The sequence below is a fragment of the Aotus nancymaae genome, unplaced genomic scaffold (genome assembly GCF_030222135.1).
Source record: "Aotus nancymaae isolate 86718 unplaced genomic scaffold, 86718_ANA_hifiasm-v0.15.2.pri h1tg000007l, whole genome shotgun sequence".
In the NCBI taxonomy this organism is placed as follows: Eukaryota; Metazoa; Chordata; class Mammalia; order Primates; family Aotidae; genus Aotus; species Aotus nancymaae.
The window spans coordinates 44,315,195-44,341,691 of NW_026988418.1; the positions used below are offsets into that span (position 1 = coordinate 44,315,195).

Sequence of the window (26,497 nt, forward strand, 5' to 3'; positions counted from 1 at the left end):
TTTTTTTTTTTTTTTTTGAGATGGAGTCTCACTCTGTCACCCAGGCTGGAGTGCAATGGTATGACCTCAGCTCACTGCACCCTCTGCCTCCTGGGTTCAAGCAATTCTCCTGTCTCAGCCTCCCGAGTAGCTGGGACAACAGGCGCCCACCACCACGCCTGGCTAATTTTTGTATTTTTAGTAGAGACCAGGTTTCACCATATTGATCAGGCTGGTTTTGAACTCCTGACCTCAGGCAATCTGCCCACCTCAGCCTCCCAAAGTGCTGGGATTACAGGCATGAGCCACCATGCCCGGCCTGTTTTCAACAATTTGATCGATTCTTACTTTGTTCTTGATGATTTATTTAACAATTTTATGATTTGAACCAAAATATAGGAAATGTAGATACTAGGAGATTAGAAGAAAGGAGAAGAGAAAGTAATATTTACTGAGCTTCTAGTACTTACAAAACTCCCTGTCAAGTAAACAGTATATTTTATTATTGAAATGGCTCAGTGAGGGAAGAGGACTAGTATCTCTATATAAGAGGAAAATGAGTTTCAGAAGTTAGGATACTTACTCTGGGTTATACAACCAGTAATGAAACAGAACCAAGACACAATCCCCAGGCTGCCTGAATCAAAATCTTATACTTTTTTTGTTTTCGTGTTTATGTGCAAAGATTTTAGGTTTTTAGAAAGGCAAGAAGAGGAAGTTCTAAACCAATTGGTTCTAACCAATTCCCTTGACTGATACTCTAATTTGGAAAAGACTCATAACCTGGAAGAAGAAATGTTTGTGAAATGCAGCTGCATGTCAATGTCTTTGAAGGACAGCTCTATAAACAACAACCAAGATCAGAGAGACATAGCAATGGGGTCATCCTCTAAGGTTTATTTTAGCTCATTTCTCCCCATTTCTGTCATCTTCTGTGAATCTTCACAACCCAGTGGAGTAAAAGGCAGGTGTGAACTGTGGAACTGTGGAGACACAGTCTCCCACAATGGAGCATTACTGATGGTTGGGAAGTAATCCAGTCAAATCAAGCTGAAGGACAGTAGCGTGAGATAAGATCCAAAAATAACAAAGTAAAAGCAGAGAGGTCCTTTGGGGTTGCTATGCACTTAACTCAGTGGAGACACAGAATTCTGTAGGATGGGGAGATTTGTCTGGAGGCTTAGTTTGTATGACAATCTCAGTTTTTACCTAGGTGGTATGGTTGTTTTGGGTTGCATATTATGTTTGTTTAGAGTATATGTTTATTGGAGGTGACTTGGAGGAAGGCATTCGGAAATGATGTGGGGTAGTTAGAGCCCCAGAAAGAAACCTCCAGGCTCTTCCACTGATTAGATTCCATAGTTCCAGTGAATTAAAACAGTTCAATACAACTGAAAAGGAGGATACACTCATTCAGGCCTTGTGCCTTGCAGTGCTGAACTGAATTTGGTACTTAATTAAGTTTCTGGGGGTGCAAAATGGTTATCCCATTTCTAAATCTAAATAAATCAAAATGTTTTTTCAACTTTGGGGGTTTCAGAAAACCCACAACACATTTTTGCACAGATTTTCCTTCCAAACACTAGAATATTGCAAGGAAAATTCAATCCATATGTTTCATATTCACTTACAGTTGTATCAAAATCTTGTGTTGCAATTGACATTTGATGTTCATGAAGTTTTCTGAATGCTTCTTATTTGCCTTTAACTCAAGAACATAAAGTTGATTTGTCAAGCTTATAAGTACCAAAACCCCAAAATATTAAATTTGAGTTGAAGACAACAAACTTAAAATTCTGCATCAGGCATTAAATTTAATAAAGCTTTTGTCTTACCATCTCTACAGCGGTGTATACTTGCAGATGTGCATATGCCTGATGACATGGAGCACAAAGACACAGTATACTTTTGATACTGACATGGTGAAGAGAAAGTGAAATGATAGAAAAGCAAGGACACATATTTTTTATTCTGGTATTCCTTCATGATTTAAATATTAACAGTATATTGTTCATAATTTAGTGCAAAAAATATGTGCACTGACAGCCTATATCTAATTTTCTTCTTCCATCCTTCAACAATTTCCATTCGCTCTCTGGTTGGTACTTGGCAACTCCTTATTTCCTGCCAGTGTGCAGGGAGTGATGTATCTTCTGGCCAGTGGTCCCTCCACATCACCATGAAGACAGACAACACTGGGAGGAGGAAAGGCAAGAGGAAAAATAAACCCTTTACACTGAAGCATCCGTGTCTTTGGGATGGCTGTATAAAAGAATCTGCATTTGTTGCTATTAATGCTATTTTAGAGGTTTCTAAAATGATTATGTCCCTTTGTTCAAGGCTAATAATGTGGTTCCGCCTTTGCTTAGAACATGAAAATGGGGCCTTCCCATCAGAATCAACTCAGAGAGGAGAATCATGTTCCTAAAGAGCCAGGAACCTCAGGAAAAAACAAAATTGCTGTTAGCACAAAATAAATAATAGTCTTCTGACATTTGTTTATGACAGTGTCTACAGACAGCATAGGAGTGGGTCATTCACTTTGCTATGTGACTTGTATATGTGGGCTCTTTTATAGTTTTCATTATTCTTGTTTTCAGTGTTTCTTCTCTTAGAACCAAAATGATGTATGTTCATTGTAGAAAGTAAGAAAATGTTTGTAACTAAAAGAAGAAAACATTTCTGAAGCCTCACTTCCTAAAGATAACTGCTATTTACATTTATTATATGTCCCTTCATTGTATTTTATACATAAACATTCATGCACTGTATTTTTTATAAATAAGAGATTATACAGCACATACTGTCTTATTCACTGGCAATATAGAGCAATAGAAGATTATGCTATATTTTTTTAAGTCTTCCTTTCTTCTTTTTTGATATGCTATATTTTGGATGGCGATATATAGTTCATTGCTGGAATAAAATATTTAATCAAATATTCAAATATAATTATTCAAATGACTGGATGGTATTCCATTGTCAGAATGAACTAATCATCAAAATATTCAAATATAATTATTCAAATTTAATAATTCAAAATTTCAATTTACAGCCTGTCCCAACACACTGGTTACATAAACAATAGTTGAAAATAAGATCTTTCCTTCAAATCTTTGCCAGTGTGAATAATTTTCTCCTTAGAATAAATGCCCATACGTGAAATAACTAGTCAATATTTTAAGGCTTTTGAAATATGTTTACAAAAATAGCATGAACTTTCCTTTTTTTATTCTTCCAGAGGGACAATAGATGTATGTCTCTGTTCCTTTGGCCTTCACTTGATCCTTGTCAGGATAATTGCAAGAGGGCCAGAAGGCTGAGAAGGTAGAATACAGTGGGTGGCCAAGAAAGACAATTTTGCTAAAGAGAACAAAAGGGCTAAAATGCATGTCTTGTTCCAAGACTCTTTGTTATTTAGATTCTGGCATTTTCTTCCTGCATCTTACGCAACACCTCCTATCACTCCTGCAAAGTATTAGCTGACTTTTAGAGTCTACAGTGGGAGCCCCGCATGTTCTCCATGAATAAGGCTAGTTTTATAGTGAACTCTGATCGTCTGATAAAATAATATTTAATTGTAAGAAATGTTTTCCATAATCATGAAAATTCTTGTAAGTCTAACACGGGCCTACTTCTATTTGGGAATGTAATCCTGTGTGAAGTCCCTATGAAGTAAATGGGAATAATCTGAGTAACTAGGGAATGTAATCACTCTATCCCTAGTTAGGAGAGAGACAGAAAAGCTACGTGGGAAAGTGTATAGACCCTGTGGGAGAAGGCCTGAGTTCACACCCAACCTCTCCATTTACTAACGTTATGACTTTAAGCAAATGGCTCGAGCTACCAAAGTTTCATGTCCCCTCTGTCAGGTGCTTATATACTCTACATGCCATCTCAGGGGTGCAGACACAGTATCTTGCATATGGTGGGTGGTTAATGAATAGTAAATACTTTAGCTATTTTTAGAGAGAGAAGATGCAAGGTACTCACTGAAGGCTACTTTAAATGCCTTTAGCCATTTCAGCCAGAGGTCATATTGATTAAGAATCATGTTCTACTACAAGTAACAACAACAAAAGAGTGGCTTAAATTATTGCTTCTTATTCTCTTCACCTACATAATTCCACCCCCAGACATAGACCTTGTTAGTGGTTTTTGGTTTAAGAATGTCAAAACCAAGGTGTTTCGGATTAATGCATCCTTTCCTCTCAGCTATCAACATATGGCTGCTGCCGCTGCTTTAGTCCACTGTGTTAGCCCCATGTCCCCATTTCAGGAAAGGAAAAAGAGGAAGTGCTGGGAGGGAGAGAAAGCACCCAGGTGAGAAATCCCCAGGCAGACTGTGAATGTCTCATTGGTGACTGCCACCCCTCACTACAAGGAACGGATGAAGAGCTGGCGCTTGCTTTTCTAGAGAAAACCAGACTAATATTCCATCTGCCAAAGATGCCTTTTCCCTTCTCTGACCATACCTCTTTCTCTTGTTTGCTTCCTGTTCAAGACAGAGTAGGCTCAGCTGGCATAGTTTGAGGGGCGTTGCAAATCCCACCCAATAATTCACATCTACCAGTTTCTGTGAATGCCTAAAGTTTTAGCATCAGTGAATTAAGCTACCACCCACTAGATGTTAAAATGCATCTATCTCTGGGAAGAAAGTTAGCACATTGCTTCATTTCCATACTTAACACCTTAGGTAATCAATAAATGCATTGATTAAATTCCTTTAAAGAGAAAAGTAATTGAGATTAGGTTTTTAGTGAGGAAGGATGGAGAGTTAATTTCTGCGTGACAGGCGCTAGCCAGGCAGGCAGGAGTAGGAATGCATGAAAGGAAATAAAGAACAGGAAGGGCAATGTGAAGCTGCAGAGAGGCAGTAGAGGCTGTTAGCAAAGATTTGCTGAACACCTCAGAAACAAACGCCACCTTCCACATTGCATCCTGGCAGTAGATCTGATTGCTCTTCTCTCTTTAGTCCACATCCTGTCTGATCACATGCAAAACTCTATATTAATACACATCTAACACTCCAAACCGCGTAAGAGAAAACTAGCCCAACCTGTGCCTGATACTCTGTTAGACCTCACTTCAAGCTCCACACTGTGTGAAGCCAATGTGGTTATACTCAGGAGCCACTATTTAGAGAAACAGGAAATGCTGGCTATGCAGGCTGCTTCTCAAGTGAGGGTCTTCTGACGTGAAGTTAAGATAGCAGAAAGAGTTGTTCATCCTCAACATTTGACAAGACAGACAGTGTAGCTTTATTGTTCAGCTCATAATTTCTAGAGACGAACTGTGGCTTCAAATCCACAGTGACTATGGGAGAGGTAATTAATTTCTCTGTGTCTCAGTTTCTTCATCTGGAAAGTGGCCATATTAATGGTATTTAGGCTTGGCGTGGTGGTGGAGGTTGCAGTGAGCTGAGATGGCGCGACGGCATTCTAGCCTAAGCAGTAGAGTGAGACCCTGTCTCAAAGAAAAAGGGTATTTATCTCTTTTCATTTGTTGTGAAGAAATGAGGTATATAACAAGAGCTGAGAACTATGTCTGGAACACAGAAGTATTTACTTTATTAAGTTTAAAGCATTCTTTTTTTCTATCTCAGATCATTTCCATAGATACTAACAATCACATCTTATACATCTATAGTTTTTTACACTTTCCAAAGCATTTCCCTATGTGTTTACTCATTTCGCAGAGGTAGGTCATTGTTATTATGCCCATTTTACAGATGGGTGAATGCAGTCACAGAGATTATGCTCATGCCCAAGGTCACATGGACAGTAACAAGGCAGAGACCCAAACCCAGATATTTGAAGACAAGTTCAATGAACTTTCTGTTACGCCACATTGATATATTTGGAAGCAAAAGTTTTGGAATCATGGCAAAATGAACATGTCTCACAGTTGATTCTGTTTGTGTGTATTCCTGATTCCCAAAAGCTGAATCTGCCTTTCGGTATTGTACAGTATACTTGCCTGGGTAGGTGTAAGAAGTGTTTGACTTTCTGACTCATATGTAATTTCTGTACTATTGCAGAAGGATCACAATGTATTCCATTAGTATTGAATGACCCAGTAATTATACTTCTATGAATAAACTCAAGGAAAGAATCTTTAGCAGTGAAAGAAAAAAAAAAGTTGTATATAAAAAAATACTAATTTCGAGTTTTATATATAATATCCAAGGAAGCAACAAATAATCTAAATATTCTTAGCATAGGATCAGTTAAGGAAACTATCACACATCAACTTAATGAAGTAACGAAAGTGATAATAACTACTGTGTACCGAGCATCTAGCGTGTGCAATGCATTTTACTAGCTCCTTTCAAAAGGCATCTCTTTTGATTTCCTAAGAGTTAGGCATTACTGTCACCCCATTACACAGAGAATGCCCCAAAGCCAAGGTTGTATGCTTAGGGTGACAGATAGAGCTAATGACTCATCTTTCTTGCTTCTTTATTGCTAAGGAGCCCTGATTTTGAGAAGAAAGCTACCCAGCCCCAGAAGATAAATCAAGAATAGTCCAAGCTGATAAAAGCGCTTCCAATCTCCTTGCAAGTAGTAAGTCTAGGGATGGGCATGTGGTATAATTCTTGTCAATAAGATTTAAGAATAAATTTTCTTAGGGCTTCTTGAAAATCGCTTCCTCAAGCCTTTTTTCCTTTCTTTTCCTGCTCCATTTTTTCTTGCCTTTGAACATTTTTACAAGAGTAGATGATACTGGAGGCTGAAGCAGTCATTTTGGGATCGTGAAGGGATTAGAAGCAAATGATAAGAATGACAAAGTAAACAAGAAAAGTAACCTAGGCCCCCAGTGGCTGTGGTTAGCCAACAAGCCTCCCTGGTATCGCCTGCTGCCTTTTGGGGTTTTCTTTGTTTGGTTGGGTTTTTTTTTTTTTTTTTTTTAAACAGAAACAATACATATCCTTTTGGGATAAATCACTATTTGTCTATTGTTTAGTACTAAAAGCAATCACCTTGGTTAGGGTTTGATGAAGCTGTGAGTGACATAGAAACACCATCCCCGCCCTCCACCACACACACACACACACACACACACACACACACACACACACACGCTAACTGGAACTTAAACACCTTTTAAAGTCTCTGATATGATTTGGCTGTGTCCCCACTCAAATCTCACCTTGAATTATAATCCCCATGATCCCCACATGTAAAGGGAACGACCTGGAGGGAGATGATTGGATCATGGGGGCAGTTTCCTCCATGCTGTTCTTGTGATAGCAAGTGAGTTCTCATGAGATCTGATGGTTTTATAAGTGCTTGACAGTTCCTCCTTCACACTCATGCTCTTTCTTGCCTGCTTCCCCTTCTGCAATGATTGTAAAGTTCCCTGAGGCCTTCCCAGCCATGCAGAACTCTGAATCAATTAAACCTCTTTCCTTCATAAATTACCAGTCTTGGGCAGTTGTTTAGCAAGATGAAAACTGACTAATACAATCTCTCTCATAACAAGTCCATGATAGGCAGTCTGGCACAAATATGGCATTCCATGAAGTCCTGAGAGACCCAAGCTTTTCCAGCTTTTTATTCCCCAGTCTCAGGACTTTGCCCACCACTGGGACCAATATGGCTACTTGAGCTCCAGCCTTTGTGTATGCATTCCAGTCAACAGAAAGGAGGAAGGGGCAAACAAGAACATATGCTCTCACTTTTAAAGTAAGCCAGAAAGTTTCACACACCATTTTATTCACATCACATTGGATAGAACTGCTAGCTGCAAGAAAAGCAAGAAAACATCATCTTTATTCTGGAAGGTCATGTACTCAGCTAAAAATCAGTGATTCAATCAGTGGGGAAAAAAGTGAAGAACATACAGAGAGAAACTCATGCAGTTGATGAATCCATATCTGTCTGACTTTAAAGCTATGCACTTACTGCTATATTCCACTGTCTCTTGTGGCTAATTATACTATATAGTGATGTGGAAAATGTTATATTATTTTCCATCCTTTAAATCTATTCACAATTAAAATATATTATAAAAAGAAAAATGCTTTTAATATGTTATACAAGATAAAGTTATATATCTAATATATCCAGGAAAAATTACGATTTCAAAAGAGTCAAAGGAGTGGTTGTACTTGAATTTAGGAATATGAATGAATCACAGATTTGTTCCTACTTTTCTCTATTCTTACGGCTTCTTTAATAAGAAAGTAATCATTTTGTAATAAAAATATCTTACGCTTACCTATATATCATATTAAAATCATCTAAACTACTCAGCCACAGAATCTTTTTATATATAGCCACTAAGCAGAGTCTGTAAGTGGTGGATTTTATGTAGAAGAAAAATGATAAATAGCATGTCATTTGATGCTTCATAATTTTTGGTTTTTAACTTTCTGGGTCACTGATTTCTCAAAGAGTTTTCATTCTTTCCACACATTAGTTAGGTGATTGAGGAAGGTGTCAGGCTACTGAGACACGGGAAAAGATGATGTGGATGAATTAAATTCTTCTTTTCTTTTGGCTGAGTATACAAAATACACAGTATGATTTAGTAGTCCTTCCCCTATGTGTATTAACTTCTGTCTGCTGTGGGCAGTATTGAGAAGATACTGTCATTGGCATCCAAATGAGATACATACTTGTATAATAAATGTATTTTTACATATGTACTGACTTAATAAAATCAGTGCTAGGAACTGATGGAATGGTAGAATCAAGAAACTTGAGAAAAGGGAAAAAGAATTGCTGGTTGATAATGATCAAGTAATATATCAAAGGAGGTAGGAAGAAACATTACTGGAGGAACATTATAAATATAACATGTCAGTTCTGTCCTTCTCCGTATGGTGAGTGCACATGCATAGGTGTCTCATGTGGCATCAGGAGGGACAGCAGCACATATCGAGGAGGTGTAGAATCTCAGGATTGTCCTGTAGTATAGGCGATGCATAGCTTAAGAAATTATGTTCTGTGTGTGGTTTAAGCTATACTTTTTCTGTCTTTAATGTGTAATTGTTTGCTGATTTTTTAAGAGGAAAGGGGACAAAAACAAAATATTAACCAAAGTATTTTTAGAATAAGATAAGCCGATGCCAAACTGTTTATATGAAACAATAAACAACCAAATAGAGCCAGGAAGTCTTAAAAAGAAAGGCACCGAGAGGGAACTAGACCTCCCAGTTATTAAACATCTTATAAAGCTTCAATAATTAAAGCACTGTAATATTGGCATGCATATACACAGAGAGAGAGAGAGAAAAGGAGAGAAAGATAGAATAATTTGAATCTATAACCCATCTATACCACAAATCAATATTTTAAAAAATAACCCAATAAAACATGGGTAAAGGAAATGTACAGTTATATTATAGAAAAGAAAACACATTTAAATAAAACAAAAGATGGTTGATCTCACTCTTAATCTGAAAAATAAAATCAAAATCACCCAGACTTTTTTTAATGTATCAGATTGGCAAAGATCCAAAAGTTGGATAAGACACTATGTTGGTGAAGTTATGGAGAAACTAAATCTCTTCCGCTTCCATGAAAATCAATTTGGCAATAGCAGAAAAAAAAATTTTTAATTTTAAAAATCGGGCTGGGCGTGGTGGCTGACGCCTGTAATCCCAGCACTTTGAGAGGCTGAGGCAGGCGGATCATGAGGTCAAGAGTTTGAGACCAGACTGGCCAACACAGTGAAACCCATCTCTACTAAAAATACCAAAAAAAAAAAAAGTAGTTGAGTGTGGTGGCAGGCCCCCATAATCCCAACTACTCGGGAGGCTGAGTCAGGAGAATCGCTCAAACCCAGGAGGTGGAGGTTGCAGTGAGCCACGATTGCGCCATCGCACTCCAGCCCGAGTAACAGTGCGAGACCTCATCTCAAAAATAAAAAAATAAAGATCATACAAATATACAAATCCTCTGAAACTGAAATTGTGCTCTGGGAATTAATTTGGGAATGTACTTAGGATTATACACATACATGTGAAAAACTACATATATATAGGATGCATTATAGTGTATGTGTGTAAAAGCAAAAGATAGGGAAGAACCTAAATAGAGAAGACATCAATAGAAGACAGTTTAAACATGTCATGGAACAACCATACAGTGTAGTATTTATGCAAATATGAAAGAATCAAAATGTCTTCATGTATAAATATTAAACATTTTTCAATTTATATTAACAGCCAAAAAAACAAGATGCAAAACAGTATGTATAGTATGTTACATTTACGTTTTTAAAACTAGGGGCTGGGGAGGGCATCTTGACTCAGGCCTGTAATCCTAGCTACTGGGGAGGGTCAGGGGCTGAGGCGGGAGGATCTCTTGAGCCCAGGAGTTAGAAGCTACAGGCAGTTATGATTGTGCCACTGCATTCCAGCCTGGGCAACAGTGAGAACTTGCCCCTTAAACAAAAATGGGGCTGATGAAATATATACATTTGTATAGAATACCAATGTTCTTCCCTGGAGGTAAACAACTTTGTTAGTTTCTTGGGTATCTTGGATACGTAGATACCCAAGAAACTAACATTGTTTGTCTCCAGGAAGAACATTGGGTGGTTAGAGGACAGAGGTAAAAAGAGAGCCTTCTCATACTTTTTATATCTTTTGAATTAGAACCTTTTCAGGTTATCACTATTCAAAAAATAAACTAAAATGTAACAAATTTTAAATACCTTAGCTTGCAACTCACAGTCATACCTCATAAGGGTGGCCGTTTCAGGCACGTATTTTCTAATCGAAGGGAGAATGGCTAGCCTCCCTTCAAACAAGTAGGCTTGAAATCTAAATACAAATTAGAGAGGTTGGATAAACAAAGTACCCGGAAGGGGCTTAATATTAGTAAAAATGTCAACATGGACATTTTAAAATGTACTTTTTTTTTTTTTTTTTTTTTTTTGAGACAGTCTTCCTCTGTCCCCCAGGCTGGAGTGCAGTGGTGCAATCTCAGCTTACTGCAACCTCCACCTCCTGTGTTCAAGCAATTCTCATGCCTCAGCCTCCCAAACAGTGGGGATTACAGGTGTGCCCCATCAAGTCCTGCTAATTTGTGTATTTCTAGCAGAGACGGGGTTTCACCACATTGACCAGGCTGGTCTTGAACTCCTGACCTCAAGTGATCTGCCTGCCTCGGTCTCCCAAAGAGCTGGGATTACAGACATGAGCCACCACACTTCGTCTCTAAAGTGTACTTTCTGACATAATGTACAAAATGTCTTTAACTCCATTTTTTGTGACATCATGTTGTTAGCTTGAAATCTATTCCGATGAGAGTATTTACCCCAAGGAAATCAGCAAACGCTATACATCAGGGCTTTATATACTGGTGGGGGAAGGGTGGAGCCAGTAGTAAGACCAGTACACCACTGGCCTAAATGTTCTAACTTTTGCCATGATTTTCTTTGCAACTTTCAAATTACTTGACATTACTTTTCTAAAACATGGGTTGATATTTATTTGACAGTGAAGTTGATGAGATGCATGATAAGGGAAGCTAAGCATAATGTGAGTTGAATGCTAATAACTAAAAATGTATCCTCATCTTGGTGTACAACCCATGACACCCACTGAGAAGAGCGAAAACGTGGAGCTGCCACTCTCTGTGTCTTCCCAGTTTAATTGGACAAAGAATTTTCTCTGTTTCCTTTTTAGACAATTACATAAAAGCTAAAAAAGTAAAATTAAGCAGATTTGCAAGCTTATTTTGTCTCATTGTATCATCTAGTGCATTTCATCTAATATTTGCCTGTTTTATTAATAATTGAAAGCAAGTTTACAACATATAGGCATACAGAGTAACTTTTGAACCTATGGGAATTAATGTCTAGTGAAAATGGTCCAGGAATAATAAAAGTTATGATATAAAAACCCTGATCAGCTATTTTGCAGTTTACTGTAGATAATCTCCTTACATTATTCCCCTCCCTTCACTTGAAATGCTTGTTATCAAATTCATCTCAATATACTTGATAGGTAGCAAACTACTAATGAAAAAGATTTATATATTTTGAGATAAAAATAACCTTTTAAAAATATAAAGAAAGAAAAAACAGAATGACATTATATATCTTCAAAGAAAAATTATTTTGAATGTAGAGAAAATATATGTAATGTTTAACATCATTCTGTGTTAAACTTTTATCAGCCCCGATTAGAGTTCTCTTCTATTGAGATTTTTCTCCAGGAGGAAGATTTTGTTTTTTCAGGAATGTTTGTATTTTTTCTGCTTTAAAAACAGTTTCTACTTATGTAAATATGCCTACCTTGCCATTACCTGTGTCAGTAATGCCCAAAGGAAAGTCTATTTTTAATATACATATTCTCCATATTTGGAAACTGTAAATTAAATCAGACATTTGTGTCTGTTATTAAAATTCTAGCTTAAGTTTCCCCAAGGGCAGAGCTAACACAAGCACACCTCCTTATACTGCTGTGATGCACTTATTTACTTTATTTGAGAGAGTTGTATTGACCATTTGGAGACACCTCTAGCTACAGCATTTCTCTGGCTATCAGATTCATGGATATGTTTTGGTGGTATTAAAATCAAAATGATCTTTAAGTTGTATCTGGTTGCAAATGTTGCAAAAGCAAAATATAAAATCTATACATGGAAATCAGAATGTTTTCATTCTCTCAAGTCAAATTCAGTGTTTAATCTGTTAGGTACTGTTAGCATCACCAGTAAATACTGACATGGTTCTGCTTTTTAAGAACCGCAAAAACAATACGGATCATTTCCTCACTTGAGTTAGTCACGCAGCCGTCCTCAACTGGTTTCCTCATCTCAAAGTGTTGTCAGTCACGGTTGTGGTCTGAGTTTAACCCCTCAAAATTCATATGTTGAAACTTACTCCCCAGTGAGATAATATTAAGAGGTGGAGTCTCTAGGAGGGGTTTAGGTCACCTACTAAGCCAGCCCTCATGAATGGGATTAGTGCCCTTATAAAAGTGGTTGAAGGGAGCTGCCTTGCCCTTTCCACCATTTGAGGACATTTGCAAGAACTATATTTGCAAGAACTAAGAAGACAACTTCTTGCAAGTAGAGAGTGAACCTTTACCAGACATCAAATTCGCCAACAGCATCTTGATCTTCAACCTCCCAACCTCCAGAACTGTGAGAAATACATATTTATTATTTATAAATTAACCAGTCTTAGGTATTTGTTAGAGCAGCCTGGATGAACTAAGATAGTTAGAGAAAAGAAGCAAGATACAACTGGTGCCAAAATGAGCGATCCCACGAATGCTATAAGAATTAGATAGAAGGTAACTGAGATTCTCTAGAATAGAAACTGACCCTTATTCGTATTGGTAATCTGAACACCTGGAATATTTTCTAGCATATAGTAAACACTCAATGAACATCCATTGCAGAATTAAAGTAAATAAGTGGTTCATTGTTGGCTGATGCGGAGGAAAAACCTTCTGGATAAAACAGAATTTTAACTCTATCTCGAAGGATGGGCAGATTTTGTATTAATGGGGAGACTAGGAAAGGGTATTATAAGTGAGGAAAATGGCAGAAGCTGAACTCCAGAGAAGTAAGAAGAGTGTTTCAAGAGTGTGATGAATAAGATTTCCAGACGATTGCTAAGAGCCCATGGAGCCAAAAGTAAAACCTAAATGGTGCTAGGAAAGGTGAAAAGAGATTTATGGAGAGCCTTAAAAACTAAGCTGAGGAGTGTGGACTTTATTAGGTAAGTAAATGAGCAGTGGAGGAAAGATATGATGAAAAATGCCTTTGGAGAGAGCGAACCTGGCAGTGGTGGGAGGACAGAATCCAAGGAGGGGAGTCTGAGCAGTGACCCCACGAGGGGAGTTGCATGCAGCAAGCAGCTGTTGCTATAGTGCAGAGGTGAAGGACAGCGGAAAGAAGGGAGGAACTGATTTGGGAGAAATTGGAAAGTAAGAATCCAGAGCATTTGGTGACTTTTAATGTGAAACATGAGAGGCAGGGGCCAGGAGAACAGGATAAAGTTGGTGCTAGTAATGGACTGCAGAAAGAATAAGCAGCATGTTTCAGATGCACCCTGCGGCATTCTTCTGGGAATAATTGTGTTATTTGTTGCCATGAATTGTCCAATATTTATTGGGTGCAATTAGGTACTTATTGAATGCTTATCTTTTGTCCAACTATACCAGGAGCTATGGGAAATTAGAGAAAGTTAGTCAATAACATGAACATCTTCAAAATGCTGGCAGTACTTTTTTATTGTTGTATTGTTATTTTTAAAACATTTATGAACCACTGTTGGTTGAATCTATAGAGGTGGACCCCATGGATGGGGAGGGCTGCACCCAGGAGTTGGAGACCAGCCTGGGCAACATAGCAAAACCCCGTCTATACTATAATTTGTCCTCAGTTTACTTATACAAACCCTGAATCTTACAGTGGTAAATTAACTTGCCCAGGGTACCACAGCCAGTAAACAGTAGATTCAGAAGTAAAATCCCAGCAGGCTAAAGCCCCGAGCCTGCAGTTTTACCACACACCATACCAGACTGACTATATGGAAGTAGTTAATAAGGGCAGCGTAACACTCAATATTATTGAGGAACAAAACCTGTGGTATCACGAAATTTGTTTTAGGGCAGGAGGAAGAGATGAGGCTCACAAGAGAAACTGCATATGCAATAACATGTCCAAGATCACCAACAAAAAGGCATAAATCTGGACTAGACGATGGCTACAGGGCTGAATGCCAGGAACAGTGCTGTTACTCAGTATGTACTGGGATCAATAAGTTAATAAATACTTATTGATCACTGATCATACATCTAGTAGTGACAGGCCTAGGAGCTGAGGATGAATGTACCCTCCTCTCACATTTTCCAGGCTTCAGCTTTACCTTCATACCAGTACAGGCCCCGGATACAGTTCATCCAAGCAGGCCTCAGATTTCAGATCAACGCAAGCTGCCCCTTTCTCAGGGTGACATAAATTCAAAAGCATTCCCGCGATTTTTTTTTTTTTTTTTGACACAGGGTCTGGCTTTTTCACCCAGGCTGGAGTACAGAGGCATGACCTCAGCTCACTGCAACCTCCACCTCCTGGGCTCAAGCAATCCTCCACCTCAGCCTCCTGAGTAGCTGGGACAAGTGTGCACCGCCATGCCCAGCCAACTGTTTTGTATTTTTTGTAGAGATGGGGTTTTGCCATGTTGCCCAGGCTGGTCTCCAACTCCTGGGTTCAAGCTATCTGCTTGCCTCCACCTCCCAAAGTGCTGGGATTACAGGCGTGAACCACCGTACCTGGCCTTGCTCTTCATCATACTCAGCTTCATCATGTTCAGTCTTATTACTCTGGGAAAAAGCCTCTAGAAGCTCTAAGTGACACGAGCAGTATCGTATTTTTAGTACGTAGGATGAGCTGGAGAAGAAATAGAAGAGTATTTAGAAAGATCAATACCTGGGCTGGGTGCCGTGGTTCACACTTGTAATCTTAGCACTTTGTGAGGACAAGGCAGGTGGATCAGGAGGTCAGGAGTTTGAGACCAGCCTGGCCAATATGGTGAAATCCCGTCTCTACTAAAAATACAAAAAAAATTAGCCGGGCGTGGTGGTGCCTGTAGTCCCAGATACTTGGGAGGCTGAGGCAGAAGAATCGCTTGAACCCGGGAGGCAGAGGTTGCAGTGAGCCGAGATTGTGCCACTGCACCCCAGCCTGGGTGACAGAGAGTGACTCTGCCTCAAAAAAAAAAAAAAAGAAAAGAAAGAAAATAAGAAAGACAGATAAAAACTGAGCTCTCTATCTGATGCATGCCTGGTATGCAATAAATACTTGTTAAAAGAAGAAAGACACTTTAAAGAAAATTTTCTAATAATCCACATTTGAAGAGAGAAGGACCTGGCAGAAGAGGAGAATTAGGAATGAATTAAAATACTTTTCACAGAAAAAACAACATAATAGATTGTATGTATGGTAATGGAAAAAGAAAGTCATGGAATACACCGACTTTTAAACCTATATACTACATTTGAGAAATTATATAGCTGATAGACATTCCAAGAATTAGAAGTTTCATTAGGGTAGGAATTCTCTCTCTGATTCTCTGTTGTAATCTAGAAACTAGCTACATGCCTAGTTCATAGTTGACAGGCAATAAATAATTAGGGTGCTGAATAAAGAATGTATTCGTCTTAAGAAGAAAACCAAACTCTCATATCCTCAAGCTGTGAGTCCCGACTCAGAGCAGTGACATTTACTGCTGGGAACCCATGTTTTAATGAGCCACTCTTACAGAAGGAACTTTGTTATATCCTCTAATAAGTTAGATCGGGGGAAAAAAGCCAGGGACAGGGAGATGTTTGAGGACCACTGTACTAGCACAAATGCTTAGTGGCATTCTTGATTTCAGGTTAGGGCTAGAATCATGTCTAGAATAAAGGGCCTATATTAGTTATTGGCTGGATTCCTGAAACCAACTCCAAGATGAATTTATCAGGAAGGTCAGTGGACCCCTCACTTGCATAAACCCCTAAATTTCTTAAATTTTTATGTACTTTAGATGCCATAAAACCTGGACCTACCACTAAACTACTGGTCACACACATTAGGTCCAACTGGCACCAAAAACTATTTGAATTTCCCTCTTGCCTTTACATCATCCCAGATAACTGAAGTCTGCATCCTAAGCTTGGAATTAAAACTGAGTTTGAATTCTAGTTACGCCTTTACAAGCTCTATGGTTTTAATATACTATTTAATTTCTCTGAGTTCCAGTTTCCTCATCTGCAAAATGGGAATATGAATAAGTACCCTTTAGGGTTAGCATAAGCTTAAATGTGCATAAGAGTTCAATAAATTGAGCTCCATTACTATTACTACTTAGCCCAATAATAATTCTACTCATTTTTCATGTTTAAAATATTATACATAATTGTCATTTTGTTATAAACCCTCAGAGCCCAATAAATAAGATTACCCTAACTTTTCCAGTTATCCTGGTAGGAGGATTACTGGAAATGCTGATTTGCAAGAATTACGTACCAGATTCAGAACGTACATTTTCTTTTTTTAACTTCTGCTCTCTCAATATCCATTGAGTATGAATCTACACTTAAGCACTGAGCTTTTATGAATAAAATCCTGAGCTGCAGAGATTACTGTTTTACCAAGTTATTCCAAGCAATTTTTCAGGCTGAACAAAAACCAAATTTATCATATAATTTAGTGGTAATTTTTTAACATCTGGAAACCAAAAAAAGCCAGGAACACCAATGAATAGGCTGGTTGATGGCTCATGCCTGTAATCCCAGCACTTAGAGAAGGCAAGGCAGGAGTAGCACTTGAGCCCAGGAGTTTGAGACCAGCCTAAGCAACATAGTGAAACCTCACCACTACAAAAAATAAATGTAAAAAATTAGCAAGGTGTGGTGACGCACACCTGTAGTCCCAGCCACTCGGGAGGCAGAGCGGAGAGGATGCCTTGAGATCAAGGAAGGCCATGGTAAACTGCGATTCAACCACTGAACTGCAGTCTGGACCACAGAGCACCCTGTCTCAAAAACATCAGAAAAAAAAAAATTCCATCTATCTATCTATCTAAACCAATGAAAAAATGAACATATTTTTGTACTATAACAATCTCTAACTAAAGAGCAGTTAGAATTTTATTATTTGCATAATCATCTTTTAAATAAAAATGGGCAGCCCCACGCGGTGGTTCACACCTGTAATCCCAGAACTTTGGTAGGCCAAGGCAGGTGGATCACCTGAGGTCAGGAGTTCAAGACCAGCCTGGCCAACATGGTGAAAACCCATCTCTCCTAAAAATACAAAAATTAGCCAGGTGTGATGATGCATGCCTGTAGTCCCAGCTACTTGGGAGGCTGAGGCAAGAGAGTCACTTGAACCTGGGAGGCAGAGGTTGTAGTGAGCCAAGATTGTGCCATTACACTCCAGCTTGGGCAACACAGTGAGACTCCATCTCAATAAATAAATAAATATATACTTTATTTATTTATTTATTTATTTATTTATTTATTTCAGACAGAGTCTCACACTGTCTCCTGGGCTGGAGTGCAGTGGTGTGATCTCAGCTCACTTCAACCTTCCCCTCCCAGGTTCAAGTGATTCTCCTTGCCTCAGCCTCCCAAGTAGCTGGGACTACAGGTGCGCGCCACCACACCAGGCTAATTTTCTTGTATTCTTAGTAGAGATGGAGTTTCACTATGTTGACCAGGCTGGTCTTGAACTCATGACCTCATGATCCATCTGCCTTGGCCTCCCAAAGTGCTGGAATTATAAGCATGAGCCACTGCACCTGGCCATCTCACATACTTTTTACTGAGAGAGGGCTGTCAAATTCTTTTACTCTTAAATATGTTCCTCTGAATTTGTCTTCCAATTTACCTACTCATATCATTCTAGCATAGGAAGAAAGAAATTAGGCCAAATCTTCCCCAAATATTTAAAGTCTACAGGCTTCTTTTCCTAGCAGTTATACTTAAAGATCCTTTAATTTTAAAGCAAATAAAATACCAAGAGCTACTCTGAATTCCAGAGGCATTTAGATTAATTTTATCTGAACAATCTTAATAGCAGCTACATACATTAGAAGCATAGTCATGCAAATGTGTGTAAACTATAATTTATTCTATTACAGAGCTTAGTGTTCATTATTCTGGCAATAACTCCATATCCCTCCTCCCGCCCCCACCCTCACACTAGGAGTCCAAAGAGCGCTAGCTGTGAATCACTGTTTTAGGCACTTCAGATTCGGTGGGCAGGATGTCATTGCCTATTCCTGTAAATCTTAATGACTCCCTAGCCTAAAAGAAAATAGAACATGAAGAAGGAAAGCACCTGGGCTACGTTTAGATCATGGGCTCTCCAGACAAAGCCTCACCATGAACATATGAGAACAATCTCCTTTTCTAGACTATCATCAACCCGAATTTGAATTCTGATTGTGCTGTTCATTAAAATGTGGGTGTCACCTTACCAAAATGGGCTTCATGATCTTCTATGTCTGCTGATTACAAGTTATTTTATTTTATTTCATTTTTAAAATATATTTTTTATTTTTTTTTGAGACGGAGTCTTGCTCTGTTGCTCAGGCTGGAGTGCAGTGGTGCATCCTTGGCTCACTGTAACCTCCGCCTCCCAGGTTCAAGTGATTCTCCTGCCTCAGCCTCCCAAGTAGCTGGGATTACAGGCATGCATCATCACACCTGGCTAATTTTTGTATTTTTAGTAGAGATGAGTTTTCACCATGTTGGCCAGGCTGGTCTCAAATTCCAGATATCAGATGATCTGCACCACCCCCGGCCCCGGACCTTCTAAAGTGCCGGGATTACAGGCGTGAGCCACCGCGCCTGTCCTGATTACAAGTTATTTTAGAAGAAAATACCTTTTAGCTGCAGCATCCGCTGTGAGATCAAAGCACTTTCACATATTTTCTCTCATATGAGCCACACAAAATCTTTGAGACAAGACTAAGAAAACTGTTCCCATTTTTCAGATAAGGGAATTGAGTCTGATGACATGGCTTGTTCAATTTAGATTTAACTAGTATTTGAGACAGATGCCTAGCAAGATTTTCTGATTCTTGAACTAGTTAGTTTCTGACTACCTTCCATTGGTGCTTCTATGTCTATAAATCCATGATTCTAAGAATCATGGCCCATCTGAGAGACACTTTGCATGGCTTATGCCTGAAACTATTCGGTGACTGGTGAGAACAGAATAATGCCACTATTCTTTAAGTTTTTTCAAAGGTTACAGAATCAAATGCAAGTTATTTTTAACATTCTTTGTGAATTCAAATACTAGTTGAATATTGTGATTTTTCTTTCAATGACAAGAACATCCATTTAAGTACCTTCCCTCTTCCTCCCCCTTCCCCCAACAACCTCTCTTTTTAACCCACAATCAGGGTCTGCTGGTTCTAAGCTTTTTGGCATCTCGGATGAATCTTACATGATTTAAAATAGCTGCTACTGAGCTGTTGTTTAGTACTTTAGTCCAACTCGGCTTTAAGTGTGTACAACGTAGAAAGAGTTCTTTTCTGAGGACTGTGACTCTAAGCTTCAAGAAATGTTGAAGGGTTTTGTTTTCCCAGAGCTGTCAAGTTTCTTTGAGAGAACTGAAAAGATGCAACAAAGGAAGATGTGAAAGAGCGATTTTAAAAAACTTTAAATATCTCTTTGGTTCTCTAATTTTTTTCAAATTAAACTTATGTTGCTAATCATTCCATGGCTAAGTGCCTCTACCTTTGGGTTGTTGCTCTGTAGTGATTATGACCCTTACCTCGTGTGTGTGTGTGTGTGTGTCTGTGTGTGTCTGTGTGCGGGAGTGTGTAAGTGTAAGAGTGTGTCGATGTTCCTTTCTTTCAACCTTTTCTCTGAATGGTAAAGGTTTATCAGAGACTGAAAACATATCTTTCAAAATTGAATTTATAGTAAAAGTGGTTTGATGTAGATGGGGGAGGAGAAGTAGAAACAAAAGCAACATTGGAAGGATGATAAGAAAAGCAGCAGACAGCAGACCCAAGTTGTACAGCACACCATGTTTAAGTGATTTACTTGGGGTTATATGTTTTTAAAAGCAACATATAAATGCATAGCAGGATTTTGGCAGATGAAATTATGTTGTGTTTACTTTAAGGCGCTCAATGATGATAAACAGTTATTTAGTACAAGTAGTATGCCCGATGGTGCTAAGAACACTGAATTAGATATGGCTCCTGTAAAGTAGGTTTGAAATCTAAATACAAATTAAAGGCAGGATATAAAACACCCAGGAAAAAAAAACCTAACATTTAAACATGTAAAAATGTCATCATGGGCATTTTAAATGCACTTCCAGACATAATTTGTAAAATTTCCTAACTGCACATCTCAATAGTGTAAATAAAGTTATATTTACACAGATTCAATCTGTGCAGACGTAAGCACATGAATCTCAGACATGCCATTTAAAAGTGATACATTTAGCTGCTAAATATAGGCATCCACCTGAAAACTGCTATCTTTGCTGTTCATCTCCCTTACATTGTTAATTACATTCAACTTCCTTTATAAATTACAAGTTTGAATAAACATCCAAACATTTGTTGTTTCTGAATAATCTCTGCAATATATATTTGAGTAAAATTTTCTCTAAATGATTTTTAAGTTCTCTATTTGGCCCCTGTAGTCGCTCTTCATTCACTTTATTAAAATATTTTACTGGTTTTTTTTAAGATGGCAAAATGGAAAATGAAAGAGCCGTTGAAGAAAAACAAACCAAATTCTTCATGTGAACAATCGTTTCACACTGATGTCTTGAAACAAGAAAGATTTCTCCTATTTATTTACCAGAGATGAGTACAGATAATTTCATTGTGCATCGATTTTCTCTAAGGAGGGAGGAAATGTGGTCAGCTAAAACAAAGAGCTGAAATGGGGAATCAGCTGCCACAACTTCTATCCTCATCTCTATCTTCAGAATTCGCTCTGACTCTTAGAAACCCACTTGGTTTCCATGATCCTAGGGTTTTTTGTTTGTTTGTGTCTTTGTTTCTTTGTTGTTGTTGTTTTGCTTTGGTGCTTATTTTGGTTGAACAAACACGATCAGACTTATAGTTAGAATTCTTGAGCTGTTTTGTTAAGATATTTAAATTGGTCTGTTCTATAAACAATATATTGATAAAATGGTAACCAATACAGTTGTACACCATTCAGGAATATAATCACATGAAATTCATGTAGCTAAGTGTTTAGTGAGAACCTACTGTGTGAAGGGCACTGAGCTAGGCACACTGCTCTTATAAGAGTATTTGGTCTTTAAATCACAGCATAATTATGTTACTGTCATTATGTGAAAATACAAGGTTCTCAGTAGGCAATACTGTGTGAAGTAAGAATAACATTATCCAAAAGAATATTGCTGTGAACGTCTACACATCTGTGCCTTTTAAAATTATGAATTAGGACTTACAGCATGACTATTTCTAATAAAAAGCATTTTATCTTTACTAAGAATACTGCTATTTTTTCAGTTCCCAAGTTTCTTATGCTAGGTCTGTCTTCTTCTTCATCTTCTTTTTTTTGAAATGGAGTTTCACTCTTGTCACCTAGGCTGGAGTGCAGTGGCACCATCTCAGCTCACTGCAACCTCCGCCTCCCAGGTTCAAGTGATTCTCCTGCCTCAGCCTCCCAAGTAGTTGGGATTACAGGTGCCCACCTTCACGCCCAGCTAATTTTTGTATTTTTAGTAGAGACAGGGTTTCACCATATTGGCCAGGCTTGTCTCGAACACCTGACGTCAGGTGATCCACCCACCTTGGCCTCCCAAAGTACTGCGATAACAAGCATGAGCCACTGTGCCTGGCTGTGTCTTCTTGATTGCGGGAAAAGATAGGGAAAAATAAATAAAATGTCCTTCCAAGTTCTCAGTTTTATAATCATGCTTCTTAAAAATTTATCATTGAAAATGTTTTGGGCTTGGGTATTTAACAAAAAGTTCTGGGGCTTGTACTGGGTTTTATTTACATTTTGTTCCCTCCGTCTATATTAGATAGGAATCTCGTTGGGCTAATATGATATGGAAACCCTGAAACACAGTGGCTCAAACAAGATACGGGTTAATTTCCACTCACGTAACAGTTTGGATAGGCAGGGTTGTTGGAGTGCAGCAGCTGTACCATCTCAGAGACACAGCCTCCCTCTGTGTAATAGCTCTGTCTTCTTCAACTGTGGCTTCCATCTCCTGACCCACCATGGCTGCTCTGGCTCCGGCCATCATGTTTATCATTAGCAGCAGGGGGGAAAAAGAGGAAAGGAAATGAATGCTTCTTTCTTTTGAGGACATAATCTGAAATTTGCACATGTAATTTCTGAAATTTTTCATGGTAGATGTTCAGACACAACCACCCCAGAAGACATAATGAAGTAGTGAGATGTTGCATCTATACACGGAATCTCTGGATACAATAACCACAAATGCAGCCTCATAATAAGGGTGTTATGTCAATGACTCATTATAGGCAGCATTATTGTAGATGATCTTCTGAAATGATGACAACTCAGTAAAGTTTGGAATATGGCAATATAAAGGACCTGTCACGGTGGCTTACACTTATAAGTCCAGCACTTTGGAGGGTCAAGGCGGACAAAGGAGCTCAAGACCAGCCTTGGCAACATGACAGCAACCTATCTCTACCAAAAATACAACAAACATTAGGCAGGCATGGTGCTGTTTTCCTGTGGTCCCAGCTACTTGGGAGGTGGAGGTGGGGCATGGCTTGAGCCTGGGTGGCAGAGGTTGCACTTAGGTGAGATGGCACCACTGGGCCCCAGCCTGAGTGATAGAGTGAGACACTTCTCAAACAACAACGACAACAAAGACAACATAAAATTTTCCCTTAATTTACTTTTCTAGGAAAATCAGTGCAAAATAAAATCTTTGTGTTGGATGTGAAACAGAATTAGGTGTGTATACTTATAAATTATCCAAATTTTTACCAAGAACCGTCCAGCAGTTTGAAAGTCATGATGGATGTAGGTAAATTATTTGTTGTGTGAGACTATGTTCTAAACTTTGTAAGACCATTACCACCTCTAGTTCACTAAATTCTCTCCTTCAATTACTGTCACAACCAAAAACAGCTCCAAAACTGTATAAAATGATGCCACCACCACCTCTCTCACCAGGACTGTAAAACTCATATTGACAGCTCTAGAGCTACAAGGCATGTTAGCATCTGGTCTCACTTCCAACATACAGCAGATAACAATATCACCAATTATTTTACAACATTTGCACATGGGTCTCAGATTTCCAGCCATTAATATCTGTATCACTGCCCTGATCACCTGATGCTGTATATTCTAGGCTTTTCTTAGGACAGCATTTCACTTTTAGGTACCAAATTATATGGCATCTTATGAGTTTAGGCTGCTATAATAAAGGAACCCAAAACTGGACAGACATTTATTTCCTTCTCCTGTAGAAGTTCTCCCAGCATTCCAGGACTAAAGGGGCAGACTGGCAACGTGAGGACCCTCGCCACTACTCTCTTTTTGCTCTGTCATTCTCAACATCTATGATTTCCATTTCAGGGATCCTACATGACTGCTCTAGCTCTAGCCATCACATCTGTATTCCAGCAATGAAAAGGGAAAAGATTAAAAAAAAAAAAAAAAAGGCATTTTTCTTCCCTTAAAAGGCAAATCCCAAAAGCAGCACAGACAACTTCTCTTATATCCTTTACTCTAGGACTTAGTGTTTTTCTTTTTGAGATTCTAAAACTAAAGATGACTGGTGGCTCTAAGAATCTAGTAGGTATTTTACTCCCAAACAGGTGGCGTAGTGAAATGAACCCCAAACTAGAAATTCGAATTTTGGTTGTACTGCTAACTAGCTTGGAGATCTCAGGCAGGTCATTTAACTTCTATGATTGTTTCTCCATCTGTAAAATGAGAAAAGGGAGGTGAATAGGTTATTTCTAATTTCCCAATTCCAGAGGATAATAGCCAGGACATCATTATGACTAGACTAAATCTTAAAACTCTTTTTCCTAAAAACGTTGCAGTCTGTTCATTGTAGGTGATTGGTTTTTCAGAACTCATACCAATTGTATAAAGTAAGTTAGGAACATGGAATTTAATGAAAAAATATTTTACTTTAGATTTTTGTCATAATGCTTTTAAACAAATATGTATTGATCACTTACCACATGCCAGACACTGAATTAGACACTACAGATAAAATGCAGAACAAGATTGGCACTGTCTTCCCTCATGGAAAATACAGACAAATGGAAATTTCCAAATACATAGCAAGTGCTTGAAGGAAATGTATAAATGTCTAAACAAGACAATAACAGTGGTGACCAGCTTTAGACAGGGCGATCAAAAAAGGCCAGAGGCCTTAGAAGCGAAGGATCTGGTTGTGTATATTGTGGGGATAGAGAGAGCATTCCAGGCAAAGAGGAGCACCTGTATAAAGGCCTTAGGAACCCAAGAAAAAAATTTAAAAAATAAACACAGGCCAGATCATACAGGTACTGACAGGCCCTGGTAAGAAATTCGAAGGTATTAAGATTCATTCTCAGGAAAGGGAAAAGGCAATAAAAGGTTTCAATAAGGAAATTATATGAATTAACTATCAATCTAACATCATTTTTGCTTTTGTTGGAAGGAAATAGAAAGCAGACAGACCAATAATCCAGGGAGAAATGGTGGCAGTTGAGACAAAGGGGTGGTAATAAGAGAAAGAGAAAAAAATACCTATATAAAGTACAATTTTATAAGCTTAATTTTATACCTAATGGTATATACAATCAATCAATGAACAATCACATTTTGAGGTCCTTCCACATGTCCAGATGGAAATGTAAAGTGAATGACATATTGTCCCTGCCCCCAGAATTTATAATTTATTTGTGGGGAAACAGCTAACAAATAGGAAACCATATCAATAATCTTATAAGAACTTCTCTGATACCTATAAAAAGTGATTTATTTCTCTTATGTCTTTGGGTTAGCAGGGGAATGTGTAGAAATCTGAAAATAATATGTCTGTGTTGTATCATCGCTATTGCTTATTATATTTACAGACTGATTTTCCTGTGCAAGAACCAGAATGCAACCAATGTCCAAATTGACATTTCTTTCTTTTCCAAATATTATATTTTTTCTTACTTAGGCCAGCTCTTGAATGTGGAGACGGTACCAGATTGTGCTGGTAGTAAGATGAAAAGAACACTCCACTTACACTTCACCAGCGTATTATAAGCTCTCACTCATGCCTGCCTACAGAGACCCAGAACTCTTGCCTTTTCACACACCCACAATGGCAAACACCTCAGCCTAAGAGACAAACTCATAGATGGCAAACACAGGCTATTTGCTTTCTAGAAATTATAAGAAACTGATCAAATTTCAAATAAGAAAGAAAGATCAAATGTAGCTAATGATCTCATTTAAAATAATCAGTACACTGTATTAGAAATATCTTTTCCAAACAATATCTTGGAATAAACTATAAGTAACTTACACCAGACTTAAACGGTCCTCGATGAAAGGGGCTATACTTTTGCTACTTAAATTATTCTTTCAGGTAAATTTTCAAAAAGTATTAGCATTGGAGAACTTCACATGAAAACCTCATGCCCATGGCCTAGGGTTCTCGCCCCATACCACAGGTATGAACACCATCAGACTGTCGCACTCACAACAGTAACCCCAGTTCTTCCGGATGATAATATGTGTATCTCTCCAAGTCTGTTGAGAGCAACAGCAGTGAGGAGACTAAAAGGATGCTAGAGGCCTAACACTTGTGGCCATTACCATTCCCAGAGTGCCTTCTGCAGGAGTAGGGGATGGTAATTCTGATATCCTGGACACATTTTTAACTGAGTAATAACACTTTGCCTACTTAAATGCCCCCTGTAGTTTCAATTAACTGGGCATGCTTCTGAACATTCTTTTGCTGTTAGGTGAGGCATAGTTACAGCCGACACGCATTGCTTCAGCAATGAATAAAAGCGTGTTCTCATCTAGAACCAACTTTTCAAACCTGTGCAAGGGTAA

The 26,497-nt window shown here is 38.4% G+C and overlaps 1 protein-coding gene and 1 long non-coding RNA gene across 17 annotated transcripts in view; one reads left to right on the plus strand and one right to left on the minus strand.

Annotated features, from left to right (window-relative positions):
* ADGRL2 (adhesion G protein-coupled receptor L2) overlaps positions 1-26,497 on the plus strand; it is a 678,543-nt gene that overhangs the window by 202,766 nt on the left and 449,280 nt on the right. The gene's annotated exons all lie outside the window — the stretch shown is intronic.
* LOC105710349 (uncharacterized) lies at positions 857-2,167 on the minus strand. Its single transcript, XR_001105755.2, has 3 exons — positions 1,815-2,167; positions 1,611-1,687; positions 857-1,029 (listed from the first exon to the last, which is right to left on the minus strand). It is a non-coding gene; the product is annotated as an uncharacterized LOC105710349 (long non-coding RNA).